General features: G+C 43.8%; 1 long non-coding RNA gene across 1 annotated transcript; it reads left to right on the top strand.

Annotated features, from left to right (window-relative positions):
• Positions 1 to 260: 260 nt before the first annotated feature.
• Positions 261 to 3,851, top strand: LOC139810174 (uncharacterized). The gene is made up of 3 exons (XR_011731248.1): positions 261 to 403; positions 1,547 to 2,110; positions 2,683 to 3,851. It is a non-coding gene; the product is annotated as an uncharacterized lncRNA (long non-coding RNA).
• Positions 3,852 to 5,842: the final 1,991 nt, after the last annotated feature.

Raw genomic sequence — 5,842 nt, 5'->3', positions numbered from 1 at the left:
GTTGCGACGCCCGAAGGAATGCGTTTCAAACGTACGTGCAGAATGGTGCGCGTTCTGTGCGATCGTAGCGAAAACAAACGGTAGTTCTATATACACATCACATCGCTGTATTTGTACACCTCGACTCGCCCTAATTTACAAGGAAAACGGTATTTGCTTTCGCTTGTAAGCAACGCCTGCGTTACGACAACCGCGAAGATAACCGGACAATAAAGGTGGCGATGGGCCATGCTTTTCCGCCTGAAACACCCGTCAGCCACGCTGCATTGTTAGTCAATCGTCGTTCGTGAGATGGAGATACGCAAATGTGTCGGGTAATTTCGGCTCCCGTCGATGTTTAGTTTCCACTAGCCTCGGTAGACACGTTCGTGCAACCGCGAGTTTGACTCGAGCGAAATAATGCGTAAGTTATTATTCCCCTCATTCCCCAAACACAACATCGCTATTAATCCCAAATATTCTTCTACGTAGATACGTACACTCGACTCTAAAATATCATATTACGCAATTCTTTCCTTGAGCATTAAAACCTCGATTTAATCAAAGCGCAGATTTCATTGCCATCATCGTTATATAAAATTTATTGATCGAATTGAGAATCTCCATTACGCGGTCCATTTTTCGAGAACGTTCTCGGCTCCGAACCGCACGAAGTAGACGGTGCACGGTGCTCGCTACGCGTGTAACGCTAATGAAACTTCGCGGTGAATCATGCTCTGGTGTAGTGCGTTTAAATATATCCCGACTGTCCCTGCGTGTCGCTTCCGTGGAACACGCGCGTGTATATTAAGACCGCCCAGTACGAATTCGCGACACAATACACGACTCGACAAATCGGCCGTCGGCCGTCGGTGAAGTAGACATTTTTATTCCCGTCCGTATCCCGAAAAGAGCCGCTCCCGCCCTACGCAATGTCGCGGAGAAGACTTTTTACGATGGGTGACATAATCAAAGCAGCAGGGAGCCGAGTTGGGCGGTGCGCCACTTCGGATTGCTTCGGGAGAGAAGTGGTTTATTTGTTCGTTTGTATAGAATCATCTTTGTGTTGAAAGCTAATTTTCTCAGTTGATCAGGCGAACACGTGTACCTATTCATGCATTTGTATTTAAGGTAACTTATGGTCGAAGAAATGATTTTGGATTATTTATCACCTCTCGTCATGCAAGATTATCGTCGGTCTTTTTTATATACAATACGTTATGATAAGAAAATGGAAATATAATGTCCTTTATTTTTATATATTCAAAAAAGAGATCATTTTAAAAAACCTACTTTATGATTAGCGGATTAAGATCGCGTCTAAAGATGAAGAGTTTATTGCGAGCACTGTGTTTCCAAGCTATGCTTATTAAGATACTTTTCACCCACCGATTCTTTACCCGCTCTAGTTGCTTCGAGCTCCGCTCGAAATCGCTCGCCCGTTTCTCTGAGTCTTCGTCAACCGTCCGTCGTCATTGTCGCGAAACTTTCGTCGTCTTTTTCACTTCCGCGCGCACGCGAATACAATCGGCCGCGAATTGAACGAGCAAAATTCTGTTGTATTTAGACGTAACGAGCGGAGGCCAATCAGAGCGTGGAAAGCGAGGTGGCAAGGCGTAAGAGAGGGAATGAACACGAGTACAAATCGACTGAACGATGGAGAGACTCGTGGTTGCTAACTTGCTACTCGAGGCATCTCCACTTATATGGCATCTCGTCGGAACATTGCGCGGTACGCGAGGGCCCACAATGTGTCTCGAGTGTTGCTGAAATTGCTGGCGAATGACGTCGACGGAGTTGGCTGGCAACTGTGGAGTAGCCCGACTCGCGTCGACCAAGCCTCAGACCCCTTCGCTAAACGGCCGCGTGACGAATTACCTAGGAAATAACCACCCAACCATCACCATCTCCTCCTTCTCCTCCTCTTCTTCCACCAACGCTGAGCCGACATTCCGTAATTAATTTTCGGGACAGTGAGAATTTCGATACTCCTCCTTTTTCCTTCGCGCGAGATTGCGACGAGCGAGGAGTGGTCGAGGTCTCGTTGTAAATCGGCCTTCCTGCGACCTGCCGGGAATTAACGGACGTTTCATCGACGTCAACGCGGCCCGTTGTTGCGGAAAAAGAAGGGGTAAGCAAACGACGGTGACTCCCGAGACGTCAATTAGCGAGCGTCCTAAAAAATTCATTTCGGGAACTTACTGCGCTTGGGGACGAAACTTGTGCGAAAACATTTCTCTGATTTTTTACGGTGTGTAATGGGGAAAATTAAAATACGATGAGGGAATTGCGGTTTGGTAGGTACGCATGATTTTTTAATGCGCGCGTTGAACGGATGTTTGTTAGTTCTCGACTATCGCGGTAAATTTAAACTTGCTGTTGAAACGGATATATTTTATAATATAATGAATTAACATTATATTTTATTATATTCTTTAATATGTTGCTAAAAATGTTTCTTATAATATACCTATAACGTAATTATAAACATTTTAATTTCAAAAATATTGCATAATCAGATTTCCTTATTGGATATATTTTCTCTATTTATTTTATTTTTCTTTATTATATACTTTATCGCCTTACCATTAATAATTTTAAAAAATATGCAGGTTCGGATTATAGCGCTCTAAAAATTGCTATAAAAATTCTATTTAAGTAATTCCAAATATTCTCAACTAATAATAAATCATATTCATTTAGGTAGCTGAAAATGGCGCCTAACATGACAAGTATACAAATGCGCAACGAGTAATCGGTGACTCCATTGGACTAGCAGTTGACAGGCGAAAGTGCGTTTTTATGCATCTCCATTTAGCTAAGAATAGCTATGGAAGTTCTGCAAACAAGACGATAAGTTAGTTGCGAAGAACACCGCCAACTCCGAGAACAACCAGCGGGAGGAAGAAACGTCGCGTCTCCAGCGGAGGAAAGTGTAGACACCCCGCGTGGAAACAAAAGGGAGACAAAAGGGTTAGAACGAGAGAAATGGCGAAGAATATGTATCATATCGAGAGACTTATCGCGCGATTGCACAATGGCGTAGCGTAACCACGGGTCCCTAGGATCGTCGTTCTGGCGCGGCGCCAAAAGGCCGGTCGGCTGAAGTTCGAATTTTCCGGTGGCACCGAGCACGAGATATAATAACACGTCGGCTGTCTGGCATACGAATTCCAGCGGCTTTCCAGAGATATGTACAAGTGGCACCATCAGACCCTCTCCCCCTGCGTTATATGCGCGTGTACGCGCGCGTGCACCGACGATGCGACATATACGCGCGTCGAGCTGGCGGTCGATCGTTCCAAGTCGAGGGTCCTCAAGGGTTAAGCCGCTTTCCAATGTTGCTCGCTCGTACACGAATACACCGGGACTATTAACCGGCGAGCCCCGCTCTCGTCTATGGGTCTCGTGAAAAATTCCGCCCGGAATTCCGAGCGAATGGGGAAACGGCACGGCGCGGCGCGGCCGCGTCGGCCGGATTTCGGAGATTATCGTATACTCCAGAGCGCGGAGAGATCGACCCGCTACATAATAGCTGGTTGTTCGAAGAGGCGGTGTTATGTCTGTAAATCATACGTCATGCAATAAAACCGCCAGAAGATTGCCGGTCGGTGTATCTTGATCGCTCGAGAGTGGCGCTTGGCAGTTTTACAGAGCGTGGAATCGTAACATTTGTCAATTTTATGCGGGACGACGCGCCGACGCAGCTGTTTCGCATTAATATCGGGATGGAAAGTCTCTTTGATGGATGACACATCTGCGGGATGTCTATGTTAACGCGTTTGCGGCAGCATCGTTATTTAGAGAATGTTTGTAAACGCATAGTTGTAAAATTTAATAATGAACGCAGTGAATTAAAAAAAAAAATATATAAGAAGAAATTATTTGTCAAGCTGTAAACAATGTTGCAAGAAAAACGATCCTCGTACAGTTCCTTTAGTCAAGTAATTAACGTGGAAAACTTACGAAGCTTGGATCAAGTATCCAACGATAGCACTTTAGCTAGGAAATCTCTTAATTTAGTGACCGAGACAGCTACCTACATCAACCAACGCTCCAGCGTTGTTCCGGAAGAATGCCCTGAGCGAGGGATTAAGATCCCTCCACGGATAAATTAGGCACCCACACCGGCAGAAAGTCATTCCGGACGATAACTAAACATTGTTTGGCCCTCACTTTTTACGACTACCCACAACAATAAAATTCAAAGTTGTTTAGAAAACTCCGAAGGAAACCAGAATAGAGAGGAATCCAAGCGCTGGTAAACTAATTCGGACTGTTATAAATTGTATTTAAACGTAAACTGATTCCGAAAATCTATTTTTAATCTTTTTCATAATTTATAATGGCCATACAAGGACAAATTGCAGTTTATATGCACATCAATGCCTCATTAACATTGCAGATTAGATTGGTTGGATAAATAATTGGATCAGGTTGTCGCAACGTAAATCTCCATTACTCTATACACAAGTTTATCCCGTAATGCGAAAAATATTATCGTGATATACGATACAAAGGACGGAGGGCTGACTTCTTCGAGCTTATCCGACTCGGGCAAACGCTTGCATGCGGAAATGCAATTCTCCCGCTCAGAAACTGCGAGAGGCTTGCAAGATAGACTGGAAACTCGGCCAGCGGAAAAGTAATAATCGCGAGTGCGCGTGCGGTCAAAGCACGCATCCACGCGGACAGCAAGAGTCGTTCCGGAACAACGCTTTGGCCGAGAGTGCGTTATTTCGGATAGAATGCGAGACGCGTTCGGTCAGCGGACATGCTTCGAATGCAAACCGGCCTCGGGTTTCATCCGGATGGATAGCCGGACGGTGGTCGACGACAGGGGAGAGGGGAAGGGACAGAGAGGACGATGAGCAAGGGGCGCGGAGAACTCCCGACGGTGCTTTTCGTTGGCACCCGGTGTGCGCGCCCGCAGAAATGTCCCAATAGGCTCTCTCTCTCTCTCTCTCTCTCTCTCTCCTTCCCATAGGGAGAACTCGCGCGCGATTACGCAATTTCCGCTTTGGTTTGATTCAATTTTGGAGATCGTTCGATTTCCTACCAGATGCTCCGCGATTGCATATTATTTCGTGCTGTTCGATCGATATCGGGGAAAAAAAAGAAGAAAAACGTCGGTTCGATCAAATCAATGTAACGAGAAGCGAACAGAGGAGTGAATTCCAATGTAACATTCTGCATAAAAGAGACATCTCGTAAATCGTATGACCCGCGATACATAAAAATCGCGAAACGAATTGCAAATTTCTGAAGTCTAAAGAATTTGAAAATTTGAAATATTTTTTTCACATACATCGGCTTATGATTTATACTATCAAATTGCTCCCAAAAGTATGTAGAAACAAATAAATGGTTAAATATTTCCGCAAAATATGAAAACTTAAATGTCGCTGTATAAATCAGAAGAGAGAACAAAGAAGCTTATTAAATTATGTCGTTTTGACTGAATTTCCGGTATCGTAGTTTTATCATGGTCTTCGATTTAACTTTCTAAATCAAGTATTTGCGCATTTTCTATCGACGTTCTATTAATGCTAATTCTATTCAATGGTGAAAAGGCTTCATTAGGGATGCATGTGAAACTCGTATGTCAATAAGTTGCACTTTCCATTGGCTGAGTTGCATCACGATAGCGAAATGTTAAAAGCCTTATTGACGGCTACAATAAAAAGATTAGCGGCATAATGTTATATCTTGATGTAATATCCTGTTTATAGGTTTTATAGAGAGATACGTCGCATAAACATTTCGTAAAATATTGCTTAACTTGACTAATAAAGATTTAATAACTATCTGTATTAATATAATCATTTTTGTACATATATTTTTCTGAAGTATTAGGCTACTT

Source organism: Temnothorax longispinosus, chromosome 3 (assembly GCF_030848805.1).
Source record: "Temnothorax longispinosus isolate EJ_2023e chromosome 3, Tlon_JGU_v1, whole genome shotgun sequence".
NCBI lineage: Eukaryota > Metazoa > Arthropoda > Insecta > Hymenoptera > Formicidae > Temnothorax > Temnothorax longispinosus.
The sequence above is the reverse complement of the archived record's forward strand: the minus strand, read 5'-3'. Positions and strand labels throughout refer to the sequence as shown.